Source organism: Salvelinus alpinus, chromosome 4 (assembly GCF_045679555.1).
Source record: "Salvelinus alpinus chromosome 4, SLU_Salpinus.1, whole genome shotgun sequence".
NCBI lineage: Eukaryota > Metazoa > Chordata > Actinopteri > Salmoniformes > Salmonidae > Salvelinus > Salvelinus alpinus.
Window position 1 is genome coordinate 61,459,619 of NC_092089.1, and position 19,782 is coordinate 61,479,400.

Genomic DNA, 19,782 nt, shown 5'->3' on the forward strand with positions numbered 1-19,782 from the left:
CCTGTTGATGTGTCCAAAGCTGCCTGTGTCTGTGAAAAACGACAATCCACACACATGTATACCATGTATGCATCCCAAATGGCACCCTATTAAGTAAGTAAGTACTCCACTATGAAGGGAATAGGGCACCATTTGGGATGCACACATCTTGCAAGACCCTTTCTGCATCCGCCTCCTCAACCCTAGGCTATTAGTGTTATCTATGTTAGCGCTCCGCTCCATTATTCATATCTTAATTTCCACCAGAACAAATTATTGTGTTATAATTGACCCGTTGTGAAATGTCTCCTCACTTTGTTCATGATGTATAAACATAATTTCCTATTGTTGATACTTTTCAGACGTAGACACAGCAGAGTGTAGACGCTAGATATTTTCAGGCTTTTCAAACAAATATGACCAAAACAGGCAAGCTATGTCGGAGGCAAGGCTATATTTAATTTGAATGGCTAACAGGCTCACTATCCGTGTGATGTGTAGATAGTTGAAAGAGGGGTGACTCAAACCAGTAAGAGTGATGAAGGTGCCCTAGCCATTCCAGTGTCCATGACTGTCGTTTCCTGGCTGAGACCCTGTTGTCTTTCTGCTGAATCCCAGTCATGTTAATTATTATTGTCCCCTGTTTGTGTTTTTACTCCCTTTTTCTCTCCCTACATTCTTCAGCTGTAATTGGTCTGACTGGCTGAAGGAAATGATGCAATTCTCCTTTCTACATTTCTTTTATCTTTGGAACACACTGGTAGTTGTGCAAGACAGCCGAAGCGCTAGGCTGGTAAAGAGAGCTAATTCAGAGAAAGGCAAATGAACAAGGGCCGTCAGTGTTGATTTTGAAAACCACTTCCTTATATAGTCCTGCCATCTCTTTGTTCCAGCAGCAGTGAAGACTCAAGACTCCCAAATTGAAGGACCCGTTTGGTTCCATAAATGCAATGGGTAAGGAATGGCTACTAAGTTCACAACCACCCATACCCCCACCCACCTTCCCACTACTTGTCTCACTCATACATCCAGAGTTCGGACTGTCAGCCAAACAGGATCTGTGCCTTTCTCCTCTCCATCTTCTGTTGCTGCTATATCCTCCTGCCTGGGCTGTATGGTTTCTGTCATCCCTCCCCCAGGCAGGCAGACTGTGCGCGGAGTGGATCCTGTTGTGGTAGAAACTTATTCTGACATGACAGGCCAAAGTTATATCTTTAGCACATTGGCTCACCTCCCTGCTCAGTACATAAAGGTAGAGGATTAGGATATATAGCTATATTTCTTTGAATGTAGAGACACAAATCTGCTTCTTGTCAAACCATACTATAGTAACCAAGGTCATTCAAGTGTATTTCTCCTATTACCCAAACCCTTTGTGTTTTTAAGATCACTTCTCTGTTGAAATGACTCAATCCTTCCAATAACAGCATACTGTTATTGCGTCTAGAGAGGGTTGGTTGGTGACATACATTGATACAGTGAATGAGGGACTTGGTGGGAATTCCCATTGGTTTGTGTGTTTTATGTATTTGTGTTGCATGTGGAAAAAAATCTCTAAGCCCAGGGGTATTACCACTGCCGTAGCACGCACCCCCGCAGGGTTGGGGTCCCCCCGGAGGTCGGCCCCCCCAGAAAGCATATGAACACGTCATAATTTATTTTTACTAATTACAGGAAATTACCTTGAAACTGCTACATTTTCTTTCAGCGTCATGGCAAAATCTGAAGAATAGACGAAATTAGCTCAGGGATTCTTGAACATCGGAACAATCCTTGTCCGGCAGGGAAACTTTATACTTATACTTTTTGCATATTTTTGCTTAAATGTACTTTAGGGGAATTTTTATAAAGAAAATATATATTTGTTTTTGGAATTTTCAAAATACTTTCAATATTATTTCCATGTCTCTATGCCTGGATATGTCCTCGTCCGAAGCAAAGGATTGCAATTTCAAACTCTCCCAAAAAGTGTTTAAAATGTTTAAAAAAATGGCAATAATGGATATTAACTGAAATATTATCTTATGTCATTTCTTGCAATAGCCCCCTGTGACTTCAAAGAATATTTATCTCAAAACTGTGATTCCTAAAAGATGTGTCAGGAGATTTGGTTAATTCTGTCAGATTTGTCTAAAATCCTAAATTAATCAGGAATGAGCAGGGTCAGCTATACCATAAGGACCCCTTATTCATGTCCTCATTACATGTAGTGTAACAAGACCACCCCATGGTCTGTAAAGTTATCTACTTTTGATAGATTTAAACAAACAATGTTGGAATCACCATCACAACCATAAACTGTCAACTCCATCTGCCTGATAGATTAAGATAGAATATGAATTTTGGTTCAAATACAATATGTTACATTTAATTACAATTTAGACTCATAAAGCAATTGAGAAGAAAAAAGAATTGCTACTGTGTATTGCACTTGAATGAAGAAGAAAATGTGATTTTTGTCAACTCCATAAAACAAAAACTCTATTACTTTTGTACAACGTCAACTCCGTCAGAGGGCTGAAAGATCTGATAGAATGGATATGTTTTTATTGAGGATTTTGAAATGAATAATTTTACATATTTTACAAATGTTTGTATTGAACTTAGATTTTTAGAGTCAAAAATATGTCTGTTTTCAGTATCTGTTGTCAACTCTGTCAGTGGCTGGTCAACTCCGTCGCTGATGGCTAACCCCCTTAAGACCAATTTATTTTTACAATGTTCTGAAAATATATTTATGTTCAGCAACATATGCTTAAACAATTGAAGTATTTGCTGTGCTAGACCTAAGGAATAATCTTTGCTTTATAAATGTTGTTTTATGTTCTAAATCTAGAAAAACATGACAAAATGCTAAATAAATTAGCCCTAGAGCAATTAATAGTGCTATAAAACAAAACAAAATGTTTGGAGATTTGTATTACATATTTAAATAATCTCAAATCAAAATGTATTTGTTACATGCACCGAATAGAACCGGTGTAAAAATCATATTACAAATAAAATAGCAATAGGAATAAAATAAAATACACAAGAAAGGAGCTACTGTATATACAGGGAGTACCAGTACCACATTGATCTTATGTTAGAATTAAACAATCAAAATACTACTTTTTTGAGGGGTTGCTCTACCTTGTGGGGGGCCCTACGAAACTGTGCTACATCACTGGGTATTACATACAGTGAGGGAAAAAAGTATTTGATCCCCTGCTGATTTTGTACGTTTGCCCACTGACAAAGAAATGATCAGTCTATAATTTTAATGGTAGGTTTATTTGAACAGTGAGAGACAGAATAACAACAAAAATATCCAGAAAAACGCATGTCAAAAATGTTATAAATTGATTTGCATTTTAATGAGGGAAATAAGTATTTGACCCCCTCTCAATCAGAAAGATTTCTGGCTCCCAGGTGTCTTTCATACAGGTAACGAGCTGAGATTAGGAGCACACTCTTAAAGGGAGTGCTCCTAATCTCAGTTTCTTACCTGTATAAAAGACACCTGTCCACAGAAGCAATCAATCAATCAGATTCCAAACTCTCCACCATGGCCAAGACCAAAGAGCTCTCCAAGGATGTCAGGGACAAGATTGTAGATCTACACAAGGCTGGAATGGGCTACAAGACCATTGCCAAGCAGCTTGGTGAGAAGGTGACAACAGTTGGTGCGATTATTCGCAAATGGAAGAAAAAAAAACAACTGTCAAACTCCCTTGGCCTAGGGCTCCATGCAAGATCTCACCTCGTGGAGTTGCAATGATCATGAGAATGGTGAGGAATCTGCCCAGAACTAAACAGGAGGATCTTGTCAATGATCTCAAGGCAGCTGGGACCATAGTCACCAAGAAAACAATTGGTAACACACTACGCCGTGAAGGACTGAAATCCTGCAGCGCCCGCAAGGTCCCCCTGCTCAAGAAAGCTCATATACATACCCGTCTGAAGTTTGCCAATGAACATCTGAATGATTCAGAGGACAACTGGGTGAACGTGTTGTGGTCAGACGAGACCAAAGTGGAGTTCTTTGGCATCAACTCAACTTGCCGTATTTGGAGGAGGAGGAATGCTGCCTATGACCCCAAGAAACCATCCCCACCGTCAAACATGGAGGTGGAAACATTATGCTTTGGGGGTGTTTTTCTGCTAAGGGGACAGGACAACTTCACCGCATCAAAGGGACGATGGACGGGGCCATGTACCGTCAAATCTTGGGTGAAAACCTCCTTCCCTCAGCCAGGGCATTGAAAATGGGTCGTGGATGGGTATTCCAGCATGACAATGACCCAAAACACACGGCCAAGGCAACAAAGGAGTGGCTCAAGAAAAAGCACATTAAGGTCCTGGAGTGGCCTAGCCAGTCTCCAGACCTTAATCCCATAGAAAATCTGTGGAGGGAGCTGAAGGTTCGAGTTGCCAAACGTCAGCCTCGAAATCTTAATGACTTGAAGAAGATCTGCAAAGAGGATTGGGACAAAATCCCTCCTGAGATGTGTGCAAACCTGGTGGCCAACTACAAGAAACATCTGACCTCTGTGATTGCCAACAAGGGTTTTGCCACCAAGTACTAAGTCATGTTTTGCAGAGGGGTCAAATACTTATTTCCCTCATTAAAATGCAAATCAATTTATAACATTTTTGACATGCGTTTTTCTGGATTTTTTTGTTGATATTCTGTCTCTCACTGTTCAAATAAACATACCATTAAAATTACAGACTGATCATTTCATTGTCAGTGGGCAAACGAACAAAATCAGCAGGGGATCAAATACTTTTTTCCCTCACTGTAATGCTGAAGACATTTAAGTCATTAACAACACAAGCACCCTCCTAGACTTAGACTTATACAAAATTCCCTATTAATGACCCAGCATCTCACTGCTACTAAATATCCCTTCAAGGACAAATGTTTGGATTCAAATGAAATACAGAAAACTGAGAAACATAGTATTTCTTGTGTTTCTTCCTGTGCTTCTGCTCCCTATTCCATTAAGATGGATTCAGGATGCCAATTGTCAGACTCCAATTCACACACATAACTGAGTGGTGTGAAATAACAGTTTGAGAGAGATAGAAAGGTAAAACACCACAAACCTGAGTTTTAGAGGTACTGAATGGACAATGGGATCAAAAGACATAGATTTTCTAAGTTTCTTGACACAGGTTCCCACTGGGCACACACTTGTTGAATACACATTGAAAATATGTTGAACCAACATGGAATTTACGTTGAATTGACGTCTGTGCCCAGTGGGTTATTTGAATAAAGGTGAATGTTTGTCTACAGTGCTACTCATACACACTTAGTGGCCAGTTTATTAGGTACACCACCCCATTCACAAAAATGGTTCGCTCCTACCACGTGAGTCACGTGAGTCACGTGGCAGTGAGTCACATGGCATTGGCTTGCTATATAAAGCAGGCAGACAGGCATTGAGGCATTTAGTTACGGTTCAATTTAATGTTAGCATGGGTGAAACGAGTGACCTAAGCGACTTTTAGCGTGGTCTGATTGTCGGTGCCAGCAGTCTCAGTCCTGTGGCCGAAAGCAGCTAGTTGATGAGAGGTCGAAAGAGAATGGCAAGAATCGTGCAAGCTAACAAGCGGGCCACAAACAGGCAAATAACGGTGAAGTACAACAGTGGTGTGCAGAATGGAATCTCAGAATGCAAAACTCGTCGATTTTTGTCACGGATGGGCTATAGTATCAGAGGTCCACACCGGGTTCCACTCCTATCAGCTAAAAACAAGAAGAAGAGGCTCCATTGGGTACTCAATCACCAACACTGGACAATTGAGGAGTGGAAAAATATTGTCTGGTCCTATGTATCCCTGTACCTGTTGCGTCATGAGTCAGTCCATCGTCCCATCCTGCCTGGCGTCAGTGGTACATGCTGGTCGCGGTGGATAATGGTGTGGGGAATGTTTTCCTGGCACACGTTAGGTCCCTTGATACCAGTTGAGCAAAGTTTCCTTGCCCCTAAGAATTCAGGCTGTTCTGGAGGCAAAGTGGGGTGTGTAAAAGTGTATATCTCTGTATATGTATGCTGCAAATCTTCACAAGCTGTAGAATGTGTCAAGGTCTGAGTAAAGCGGATAATGTATCACCCCTTTTGGTGTTTATCACAGTTCATTTGGGTCTCTATTTCCTCAAAGTTGTCTTAATCATATCCATCAATTATTTGAACTTAGCTCAGTTGAAAATAAATTAATTAAAAGAACATAAAAAAACACATTTGGGCCTCTGGAGAAAGATGGATCTGTATAAGAAAAATATAATATTTTAGCATAAAAGTACTTTCTATTCTTGGGGTAAAATCACTACGCTATATGGCAAGACACCATATATACAATTCTTTAGGGGGGAGCCCATAAGTCATTGGTCCTCTCCATATGAGGGAAAAGGTGCACACACATGAAGCATGCGATTTACAAGAAGAAAAAAAGGGCCATATCGGCCCGGGCTATTAGGGTTTGGAGCTGCCAAGCCGTGAGGCACTGGTTGGCTGCCGTCTTTAATGGCCCCCGTTTCTCCAGATGTAAACACAGGATCTTCTCCAAACATTGCCTTTTTAAGGCCTCTCTGGAAGGGAGCAGGCACGGGGGTGACCCTAGCTCTCTGCACTTCACTACCCTAATGAAGGGTCCGCCCCCCCCCAGCCAGAGTGCCAACCAACATTCCCTCATTTGTTTTACTGTTTTCAGTTTGTTCCCCTCCAGGGCAGTCCCCCCTCTGTCTAAATGTAGTCTTTTCCAGCCAGGCAGTACCTCAGGAGGCGACAGCAGCACCCAGGTTCTGAGGGCCTGGAGGGTGGGGGATGCGAGTCGAGGGGTCAGTGCGGAGTGGTTTACCCAGAATGAGTGACATTTCACAGACATGGCGGGGCACTCCCCCCACCCCCACGAGACCGCTGTCTATTCTGTTTATTTGACCCCCACAGCTGTAGGCGCCCAGGAGGAACATTTATCTGGCAGGGTGTGAGCAACAAGGTCATGGCTTTGTGCCCCAGTTCTTCTATACACTGATCAGTCTACTTAGATGTCGGCTGACTCGGCTTGTTGAGCAGAATGTCCGGTCACCACAATACAGTGGGGAGAACAAGTATTTGATACACTGCCGATTTTGCAGGTTTTCCTACTTACAAAGCATGTAGAGGTCTGTAATTTTTATCATAGGTACACTTCAACTGTGAGAGACGGAATCTAAAACAAAAATCCAGAAAATCACATTGTATGATTTTTAAGTAATTAATTTGCATTTTATTGCATGACATAAGTATTTGATCACCTACCAACCAGTAAGAATTCCGGCTCTCATAGACCTGTTAGTTTTTCTTTAAGAAGCCCTCCTGTTCTCCACTCATTACCTGTATTAACTGCACCTGTTTGAACTCGTTACCTGTATAAAAGACACCTGTCCACACACTCAATCAAACAGACTCCAACCTCTCCACAATGGCCAAGACCAGAGAGCTGTGTAAGGACATCAAGGATAAAATTGTAGACCTGCACAAGGCTGGGATGGGCTACAGGACAATAGGCAAGCAGCTTGGTGAGAAGGCAACAACTGTTGGCGCAATTATTAGAAAATAGAAGAAAATAGAAGAAGTTCAAGATGATGGTCAATCACCCTCGGTCTGGGGCTCCATGCAAGATCTCACCTCGTGGGGCATCAATGATCATGAGGAAGGTGAGGGATCAGCCCAGAACTACATGGCAGGACCTGGTCAATGACCTGAAGAGAGCTGGGACCACAGTCTCAAAGAAAACCATTAGTAACACACTACGCCGTCATGGATTAAAATCCTGCAGCGCACACAAGGTCCCCCTGCTCAAGCAGGCGCATGTCCAGGCCCGTCTGAAGTTTGCCAATGACCATCTGGATGATCCAGAGGAGGAATGGGAGAAGGTCATGTGGTCTGATGATTCAAAAATAGAGCTTTTTGGTCTAAACTCCACTCGCCGTGTTTGGAGGAAGAAGAAGGATGAGTACAACCCCAAGAACACCATCCCAACCGTGAAGCATGGAGGTGGAAACATCATTCTTTGGGGATGCTTTTCTGCAAAGGGAACAGGACGACTGCACCGTATTGAGGGGAGGATGGATGGGGCCATGTATTGCGAGATCTTAGCCAACAACCTCCTTCCCTCAGTAAGAGCATTGATGATGGGTCGTGGCTGGGTCTTCCAGCATGACAACGACCCGAAACACACAGCCAGGGCAACTAAGGAGTGGCTCCGTAAGAAGTATCTCAAGGTCCTGGAGTGGCCTAGCCAGTCTCCAGACCTGAACCCAATAAAAAATCTTTGGAGGGAGCTGAAAGTCCGTATTGCCCAGCGACAGCCCCGAAACCTGAAGGATCTGGAGAAGGTCTGTATGGAGGAGTGGGCCAAAATCCCTGCTGCAGTGTGTGCAAACCTGGTCAAGAACTACAGGAAACGTATGATCTCTGTAATTGCAAACAAAGGATTCAGTACCAAATATTAAGTTCTGCTTTTCTGATGTATCAAATACTTATGTCTTGCAATAAAATGCTAATTAATTACTTAAAAATCATACAATGTGATTTTCGGGATTTTTGTTTTAGATTCCGTCTCTCACAGTTGAAGTGTACCTATGATAAAAATTACAGACCTCTACATGCTTTGTAAGTAGGAAAACCTGCAAAATCGGCAGTGTATCAAATACTTGTTCTCCCCACTGTATATGACAGTGTTGAAGGTATAGCTAAATGTTCCTGAAAGTAGGATTTAGTGCATATTTACTGTATGGATGCAATTTTGTATACACATCAGTTGAAGAAGTTGTCATGAAGTGCTGCTAAGGGATTGGCTTTGAACGCGGCAACCATCTGTTCCATAGAGACTAAAGGCAATGGTGTAAGGTACTTACAGTTGAAGTCGGAAATTTACACACACTTAGGTTGGAGTCATTAAAACTCATTTTTCAACCACTCCACAAATGTCTTGTTAACAAACTATAGTTTTGGCAAGTCGATTAGGACATCTACTTTGTGCATGACACAATTCATTTTTTCCCAACAATTGTTTACAGACAGATTATTTCACTTATAACTCACTGTATCACAATTCCAGTGGGTCAGAAGTTTAGATACGCTAAGTTGACTGTGCCTTTAAACAGCTTGGAAAATTTCATTAAATGATGTCATGGCTTTAGAAGCTTCTGATCGGCTAATTGACATAATTTGAGTCAAATGGAGGTGTACCTGTGGATGTATTTCAAGGCCAACCTTCAAACTCAGTGCCTCTTTGCTTGACATCATTGGAAAATCAAAAGAAATCAGCCAAGACCTCCACAAGTCTGGTTCATCCTTGGTAGCAATTTCCAAACGCCTGACGGTATCACGTTCATCTGTACAAACAATAGTACGCAAGTATAAACACCATGGGACCACGCAGCCGTCATACCGCTCAGGAAGGAGACGCGTTCTGTCTCCTAGAGATGAACTTACTTTTGTGCGATAAGTGCAAATCAATCCCAGAACAACAGCAAAGGACCTTGTGAAGATGCTGGAGGAAACGGGCACAAAAGTATCTATATCCACAGTAAAACGAGTCCTATATCGACATAACCTGAAAGGCCGCTCAGCAAGGAAGAAGCCACTGCTCCAAAACCGCCATAAAAAAGCCAGGCAACGGTTTGCAACTGCACATGGGGACAAAGATCGTACTTTTTGGAGAAATCTCCTCTGGTCTGACGAAACAAAAATATAACTGTTTGGCCATAATAACCATTGTTATGTTTGGAGAAAAAAGGGGGAGGCTTCTAAGCCGAAGAACACCATCCCAACCGTGAAGCACGGGGGTGGCAGCGTCATGTGGTGGGGGTGCTTTGCTGCAGGAGGGACTGGTGCACTTCACAAAATACATGGCATCATGAGGGAGGAAAATGATGTGGATATATTGAAGCAACATCTCAAGACATCAGTCGGGAAGTTAAAGCTTGGTCGGAAATGGGTCTTCCAAATGGACAATGACCCCAAGCATACTTCTGAAGTTGTGGCAAAATGGCTTAAGGACAACAAAGTCAAGGTATTGGAGTGGCCATCACAAAGCCCTGACCTCAATCCTATAGAACATTTGTGGGCAGAACTGAAAAAGCGTGTGCGAGCAAGGAGGCCTACAAACCTGACTCAGTTACACCAGCTCTGTCAGGAGGAATGGGCCAAAATTCAACCAACTTATTGTGGTAAGCTTGTAGAAGGCTACCCAAAACGTTCGACCCAAGTTAAACAATTTAAAGGCAATGCTACCAAATACTAATTGAGTGTATGTAAACTTCTGACCCACTGCGAATGTTTTGAAAGAATTAAAAGCTGAAATAAATAATTCTCTCTACTATTATTCTGACATTTCACATTCTTAAAATAAAGTGGTGATCCTAACTGACCTAAAACAGGGAATCTTTACTAGGATTAAATGTCAGGAATTGTGAAAAACTGAGCACCCAAAAGTACTCGTTACATTTTGAATGCTTAGCAGGACAGGAAAATGATCTAATTCACACACTTAAAGTGAAAATCCCTGGTCATCCTTACTGCATCTGATCTGGCGGACTCACTAAACACAAATGCTTAGTTTGTCAATTATGTCTGAGTGTTTGAGTGTGCCCCTGGCTTTCCGTAAATTAAAAAAAACAAGAAAACTGTGCCGTCTGGTTTGCTTGATATAAGGAATTTGAAACAATGTATACTTTTATATTTACTTTTGATACTTTTAAGTATATTTTAGCAATTACATTTACTTTTGATATTTAACTATATTTAAAACCAAATACTTTTTGACTTTTACTCAAATAGGATTTTACTGGGTGACTTTTACTTTTACTTGAGTCATTTTCTATTAAGGTATCCTTACTTTTACTCAAGTATGAAAATGGGTACTTTTTCCACTACTGAATAAAGGACTATGCACTCACTTTATGCTGCACACCGTATGAAGAAATCTCTGAATTCTACACAAAATAACTGCACTATGCTGCATTTTCACTCTGTTCATCTCCCTGCATTTAGGTATATTCATACTGATACAGTAAATTTGTACATCCACTGTACATCAACCGTATACCCACTGTATATTTGTATATTTGCTTATTCTCTTATAGCTCTATGCTCACTATACTTGGTTGTGTATAACGTTTCAACTTTGTTTAAACTCAGCTGTCTGTATTCTGTCTCTAAATGGTGGCAATCACTAGCAGAACCATATCACCAAGTACAATTCTGAGTATGTGTAAATTAACTTGGCGAATAAAGGGGATTCTGATGGCGTCTGAGGTGAGGGCTTGCGTAACCCACAGGTCCCTAACTTGCACCCAAAGCTCCTCACCATGGCCTCCCCTACAAACAGTGACATAAGTTAGAAGATGATTGCTAGTCTCACTCACCACTCACTGTGTCTTCTCATATCGGAGTAACACCAGCTGCTTTGGCATGTCTCATCTCTCTCTCTCGCTCTCTCTCTCTCAATCTCTTTCTCCATATATCTCTCTCCTTCTCTCTCTCTCTCTCAGCAGCCACAGGATATGCGATGTACTCTCTGTAGTCAATTACCTTGATGAGCTGATCTCTTGGCCAGTCACACTTCCTGTTGCTCTTGCTCCCATGCAGCTCCCATAGCGTTCTGTCATTTACCGTTTTTTTTATCGCTTTGGTGCAATTCTCACCAGTATGTTGTACATTTGATCAACTCTTAGTACAAAACTTAGAACAGATCATCAAAAAGGCAGTTGTTTCAAAACTCTAAGCACATTTTTAATTGACTAAAAGTACAACACACAAAATCTTGCAGTCACTTTTTCACCAAACTTAGTGTTTCATCTAGAAATACATGTTTCACATTGCAATACATTTTCATATAAAGTAATTACATTTCAAAAAGCAATGCTGAAAATACTTTTGATGTGATTTTCTTTTGTTTTAGATGATCACTTAAACATTTGGTAAACCTATAGATTTTACATGTCAACAGGTTTGTCTGCTACAGTTTCTGAGAACTACATCATGAAAATGTATGTCTGTAAAGTAGAAACATAAAAAGTATGACATGTACTCGAATGTACGTACTACTATGATGATGATTTTACTTCACAGTACGTTTTTAAAAAATCGAATCAAAGTTTGTTGGTCATGTACACAGATTTTACACCAGGTGCAAATATTTGTATACAATACAATACCAATATGCAAATCATCCAGAAAGTCCAAAACAAGAAAGAAATGCATCCCCTATAGCGTAAACAACGTGTTGCCGTTGGACAATACAGTACAGCAATATTGTACTACATGCCATTTACGTAGCAGACACATTTTGGTGTGTGACCCCAGTGGGAATTGAACCCACGACTCTGGTGTTGCTACTGCCATGCTCTTATGAACTTAGCCACATACAGGACCACTACAATACATATGTAAAATACAATACTGTAAAATACAATACACGATTACAATACAGGTGGAAAATGTATGACTGCCATCCCCATAAGGAGTGCCACCCACCTTCAGGCCATGGATGAGGCATGCAATGATTTCAATCCAGACCTGTCAGGCTTGGATTTGCCATGCCAAAATGTTTTTGCATGAACAATGGAGGACATTTACTGCAATTTCGATGGGAACCTATGGCCAAGTCCGGCTTGATGCAATCGAGTGCTTGCTAAACATTGTTACTTTAATTTCTTTAATTTGATTACATCTTGAAAGATCTCTTCAATGACCACACCTATAATCACACGGGATGGAAATGATGGAAATGTGACGTTCAGTCAATTTGAAGCTCTACTGCGCAAGCTTCCATGAAGCATAAAGACGTGAGTTACCAAACACGTCGTCGAGGTTCCTCGGATCTCCACCAAATCGGGTAGATCGATCCGCTTTTAGTTTTGATGCGCCCCGCCGCTGGAACAATCGGCAGATCTCATTGAAAGGGGATGTTCTGGTGCCGCTCTGACAGTTAAGGGTATTGATTGAAGACCTAGTATCTGAGAGATGTAGATTTTATTTATGATTGTATTTTAGATTTTTTGGTGTATTTTAACTGTTGCTTGTGTTCTATAAAATGTGTAAATGATCAAATGCAGGGCTCCCTTGTAAAAGAGATTTTGGTCTCAACGGGACTGTTGAAATTAAGGTCAAATCAATTTAAAAAACGGGTAGTGCAAGTGTATTGCCTAATGTGAAAACAGTGTAATGTACTGTAATTTACAGTACTGTAGCATACTACATTGAAACGGAAATGTTGAAACATGTATCTTACATGTTTTGTTATTGGATTAACTGGTTTTTAAAATAACTAAACTGAGAAGATATCATTATGTTGTGTTTTGGTAATTAAATCATTATATTTCACAGTAAACTTATATTTTGGATCAATGGTTGTGTGGTGAAAGATGTCTACAAACAAAATGAATGCACAATGAAAAGTTTTGAAGTGTTACCAATTTGGAGTTTGGATTTTTGTATTAGGAATTTGGAGTTTTGTACTAAGAGCTTTAAAAAATAGTACCAAAGAGATAAAAAATAAACTGGAACGTCCTCCTTACCTCACCGCCATCATTTGACACGAGCCAAACCTGCCTGGATTTTTCAGTACATGTGGTCGGTTTTTATAAATTGTCTTCATCTAACTCTGCCTCTCTCAAGTGAGCTCTCTTTACAGTAATCTTACCCCGATGCTTAGCTTCATTCTGTGTGTGTGTGTGTATGTGTGTGTGTGTGTGGGGGGGGGTCCGTCCGTCCGTCCGCTGGCTTATGTGTAGGTTAGATTGTGTGTGAGAGAGAATTAGTCACTAGGTAAGAGTGTAGTATGATCTCTGAGAAATTCATCTCCATCCCCACTCTTCTCCCACTACCCTCTTATAAAAGCAAACAAAACGTATTTCCCCTCTGTTCTTTCGTATTCCCTCCTCTTTTTTCCGTGACCTTTCAGTATAGGATTCCCAGCTTGCATTCAGTGAATGCTTTCCCATATGGGGCAGTGAGCCCTTTTTGAGAGGAAGATAATTATTCCAAATAACTGTGTCTGAGGCCCCATGTTCCCAGGCCCAGCCCGGTTAGAGCAGGCAGGAATGGCAAGGAGCCCTCTCTCCTCCTTAATGGTTTCCACATGGAACTCTGGAGTGGGCGGCCAAGCCTCCAGCACGGGCAGAAAACTCCAAATTTAGAAGAAATATGAAAATGGTATAATGCGGCTTCCTTTGCAAGGGAGACAGGCCCAGCCCCCCCTCCACCCTGACCCCTCCCTCCCCCAGAGATTCTCCTCCTCAGACGCTGCAGGTCACAGGCTGAGGTCACGGGGGCCCTCATGCTAGCCAATCACAGAGCTCGGGGGGCTTTCCCTCACATGCCGCTCTCGCGTTGGGCCGGCCCCTCGGCTCATATAAGGTAAAAGAAAAGACTTTGCTTCCTAAGCCAGCTGTGCTTCAAAAGGGAGCTTTGCACCGGGAACCCCCTTCAGACATTAGGGCTCATACAGAGAGCGGTCATGGTAGCAGTGTTGAGGAGCCCCCCACCTCACCCCACCCCACATGACCACTGCCCACCCCCTACCCAGACCTCACCACTCAGCGCTGCCAGCATCATCCCAGCCAGCCGGCAGCCAGCCGCGGGGCCGAGGCCCGCACAGACAGCAACATAGGAGCCACCGAGGACCAAGGCCACAGAGATAGCAGCACACAGGTATGTATGCCTCCGCTACACACCCTTACATACATCGTTAGAGATTTCACACTCGTCAATTGACAGGGTTCACTCACCCAAAGTGGAAATTATACCAGCCATCTGTGAACTGTAATGTAATATACTTTGGTCATTTTAAACCCTAATATTTGCTCGTAGGTAGGCTTGTTGTGGTGGGCAGGCAGTCGGTCGACAGAGTACAGGGTTGATGGTGACTAATAAAGAGTGCATTGTCATCCGTCATCTTCGCCTGTCTGTGCTGGAGGCTGAGGTCTGGCTGACCTGGGGTCAGGGTGTATTTGTCTGCCGAGCACGTCCGTGGCGGCGGAGATATGTCTAGTGTGTCATTGACGGTAGACAGACAGACAGCAGGCCAGGGTGACACTGAGCTGATGGGCAGGCTGCAGATGAGATGACGGCTCTCACTGGGACACAGAGCAGTGTCACTCCAGTGTTACTCCTAGTAGGTGTTTGAACCTTGGTGCTGCTGCCAGCAAGACAATGGTTTGTTGAGTTAGTGTGGGGCAGGATTGCATTAGGCTTCTTCATTGACTACTTTTTCTAAGCTCATCCCACCCACATTTGCATATAGTGACACAGCAACTCATCTGAACGTAATGGAGACAGACAAGCACTGCTAACAATGAATGATGACATTTCTACATTCTGTACATGTTGATCTTGTGTAAATTCTGCCACTGTACATACGTATAGATTGCCTATGATTCCTGCAACAGTGCTATTTTGGTTGTTGATCAGATTTGTCCCGCAATTCTTCATCGTAATCATTTCAGGCTAAACAAGCATTATTTACAGTATCTGTTTTCCTTTTGCTTGGGTCATGGAAACGTGTAATCACTTTTCACCTCTGCTATTTCAATTATGTGTCTGCTTGAGAGAGAGAGAGAGAGAGAGAGAGAGAGAGAGAGAGAGGTCAAGGTTGAGGGCTGATGTCATAAAGTACCATCACCTGAGAGTCAGCAATGGCAGTCCCTTTCTGCTGCTGTGACAGTTGCTTAACTCTATTGCTTTACATCAAAGTGGCTCGCTATACAGCCTAAATCTAACTCACCACGGAAACTAGAAATTATGTGTTTTCTGCTTCATATTACCTCAGCTTGCTTAGAAATTCCAAATTTAGTTCAAGATGTATCTGTTGCTCTCCTCTGTTGCTCCTTTTACTTTGATACACTGTGTGAAAGATCTCGATTGACGTAGCATTTCATCATGTTGGTTAGGTTTTTGGACATTACGCAAATAGACAGCACAATGACGGATCCACACAGCACTTAGGGGTCATAAGCAGCCAAGCAGTTCAATAAACAGGGATGATAGTCATTAACACTGTGACATTTTACAAAATGTTTGCACAAATAAATACAATGCTCTAGCTGCTTCAAGTTATATTTCATCAGGGTATGACATGGGAAATGTGAACACACACCCATCCCCCCACCCACTTTCCCTCTTTGTCTCGTGTTCCTTCCCTGCCTCTTCTTCTCCTCTCCTCTTCCTACCACTAACAGCAGAGCCTTCTAACAAACAAAGAGGCAGCAGATGTAGCCAGCTGTTGGGTGCCTCGGGGTCAGTGTTGGCTACCTCGTGCGCGGGTATGGACGTGCCCCACCACGCACACACACCAACCTTTAATACGAAAAATCTCTCTCTCTTGCAAAATTGTGGTTTTCTCATGAGAGTTGATTGGGAATGATCAGCTATGAGTCCAGAGATCATAAATGCACCTAGTACAAGTGCAGTGTTCATTCAGAGGAAACAGCAAGGCCTGCAGTCCATATGAGTTGACACATGTACATCATCATACATTATGAATCATCATGGCATCAGCTGTCAGGACCTTCCTTCACATCTTAACTTGAAGATACAATATATTTCACATTCAGATTTGGGCCTCTACTCTTTTTAGTTTTAGTTATGTGGTTAATCATTTCTTGTATGTTTCTCTTGGTATTTTTGACCATGTCTTGTCAGTGTCCTTCGAGTGTATTAATAACGCAGTACATCATATCAGTGGATGGATGGATGATTGGATGGATGGTATGGATAGATTAAATGAGGAGGGATGGAGGGGAGAGTTATGGGGATGGAGACAGAGGTGGAGGGAGAGGAAACGCTGTATTTATTTTGAAAGGAGTGAAAAGTTTGGAAGCTATCAAACCGCGAAGCCTTTTCACATGACCCTTTGGTGGCCCTGGCTCTCTGGCCTGTCCTTTGCGTCACTCTCCTCCTCCCCAGTGCCCAAGGGACCCCCGTTCCCAGGGTCACTTCCACATGAACGCCAGGGTAGGGTAGGGTGGGGTGGGGGTCGGGGTGGGAGGGGAGGGGAGGGGAAAGGGGGAGTTAACTCCTCAGAGACTGATATAGTCCTCTGTTCACATGGCCAAAGGAGGACAGACAGCCCGCTGAGGGCCCTGATCATAGATACATACACTCTCTCTCTCTCTCTCTCTCTCTCTCTCTCTCTCTCTCTCTCTCTCTCTCTCTCTCTCTCTCTCTCTCTCTCTCTCTCTCTCTCTCTCTCTCTCTCTCTCTCTCTCTCTCTCTCTCTCTCTCTCTCTCTCTCTCTCTCTCTCTCTCTCTCTCTCTCTCTGGAACACACATGCATGCATGCACAAATACACACACAATAGAGTTTGTTTGGCTCTCTAGTATATTATATGTCCTTATAGATGGGTGAATTTCTCCCCACACTTTGTCTCATGATCCTTTGGCTGCTATAGTGGTGCAAGCTAAGTTTCCGTAGCTACAGCCTCACATTCCAGATTCCATCTCTCTCTCTCAGCGTTCTGGGAATGCTTCAGCCGTTTTGTCACTTCCTCTCCGGGTTGTAAAGAAAATGCTCCAGCTGGTCTTATCTGACTCATAAAAAGAAATGCTAATTTGTGTCTTTTAGAAAACTCTGATCCATCTTGTCCGTTATGACTGCAACATACATTTTAGAAAAAGACTGACAATTTCATGCTCACTGTTCGTTACTTCGTTCTGTTATTTCCTCGTGTGTCTTTTATTCATAACCTTTGACACCTGGTAGAAGAAATTGCTCAATTATTGCTGAATTTGTTCGTCAATGATATGACTAAAGAGTATCAGCAGCAAATTCAGCCTCAGTGTAAGAAGAACGGTTATAAATCAGTAAATGTATTATTCGTTAGAAGTGTTTTTAAGGGTTCATTCATTATAGTTCTTGGCCCTCTTAGTTTTATTTTCTGGCTATTCCAAAAAGAATGTACAGTTCACTATCGAGCCTACACACATGCCAACACACACACACACTCACACTCACACAACCGTCCTTGGCCCGTTGGGATAAGAGACGCATTCTTTCTCAGAAACGATCTCTTGATCCTGAGAAACACATCCAGCCCAAATTCCAAAAGTGCTGGGAATCCTATGTTTATGGAAGGCATCTCGGAGGGAGCGTTGTGGGATCAGGCGTGGGGTGCCCTGAGGGGGTTCCACGGATCTCTGCTGTCCTGGATCTGTGATAGGATTAGAGCCACAGCACACAGACGCTTTGATCTAGACTTACCCTGGTGAAGATGGGGCATGTACTGTCCAAACAAGGCCGGGCCCCAAAGGTAGAAATGATCTTTTAGTAGAAAGTTCAATTATGTAAGCGACAGACTGACAGCCTTTGATTTCACAGCTTATTTGACTGTAGCTTAGTCATCAGTGCATTCATTATACAGTTAATAAGCCTCTGGATGGTTTTGGCACGAAAGGATGGACTCTTAGAGTTATTCAGGGATGCAAGTTGTAAAGTTTCTCCCATAAATTTCTGCTCCTCCTAAGAGCTGTCAAATACTACTCTGACCATAATGTCTCATTGTATGTTTAACAAAGTAAGACCCACGTGAAGGTTTACCACGACGACTCATTAACCTCTGCTATGACATTCATTTCTTACTCTGTCTCCTCTGGTCTTTGCCTCGCCACATCAGTGAGAGAGAGAGAGAGAGAGAGAGAGAAAGCGAGCGAGATAGAGAGAGGCTGAGTCAGTGTTGTAGCTCAGCGGTACTAGAAAGGCCTGGGCTTCATCAACTACACATCTGATTCATCTACCGTGGTATACAGAGAGAGCAGGCAGAGGAGAGAGAGAGAGAGAGGAAGGGATTGAGAGTAGAAAAGAAGGAATGAGGGAGAGAGAGAGAGAGAGGGGGAGGCCTCCCCCACCCTCCTCACGCTTCCTGTCTAGATGATTTAAGGAGATGGGGAGAAATGAGAGGGGACCTTAAAAGGCAATGTTTGGGCGTGCAGGAGCGTTCGCTCTCTCCATTATCATACCCTGGGCCTGTGTCTGTGTAAACACAGCGTCTGCCTGCACGTCTGTCTGTACGTCTGTGGAGGTGAGCACTTTGGCACAGGCTGAGGCACTTCACGCACACACACACACACACACACACACATATATACACACACACACACACACACACACACACACACACACACACACACACACACACACACACACACACACACACACACACACACACACACACACACACACACACACACACACACACACACACACACACACACACACACACACACACACACACACACACACACACACACACACACACACACACACACACACACACACACTTACAGAGGAGCTTGCACACAAACTCACACACATACACACCAATGTAAACAAGTCTTGGCAATGTATTTTTCACCTTGTCACTTTCAAGTGATAGTTTTCTGACTTTGGAGAAAAAAAGGGACAAGGTTTACAAATCATTTTGACAAATGTTTAGGCTGGAAAGGTCTTCGGTTATATGGTAAAAACCCAGAACATTACATTCATAACATCTAGCATATGTTGTGCCATGTATAGCAAACTGTAGATTAGGATATATTACATCCTAGTCTTTACATAGTAGTACAGACACCATGTAATACTCAAAGAATGTGCACTATTGCTGTCATAAGAAATAAACTAGTTGATATTAACGTGATCGTAAAACTGTTTTAACACAGAGCATGGGAAACAGGAAATGGATACAGGATGCAATGTTTATTGTTATGTGTTGGTTATTAACAGTGTCTGTGGTATCAGTATCATTAGACACACAAAGCGTGGCAGAGG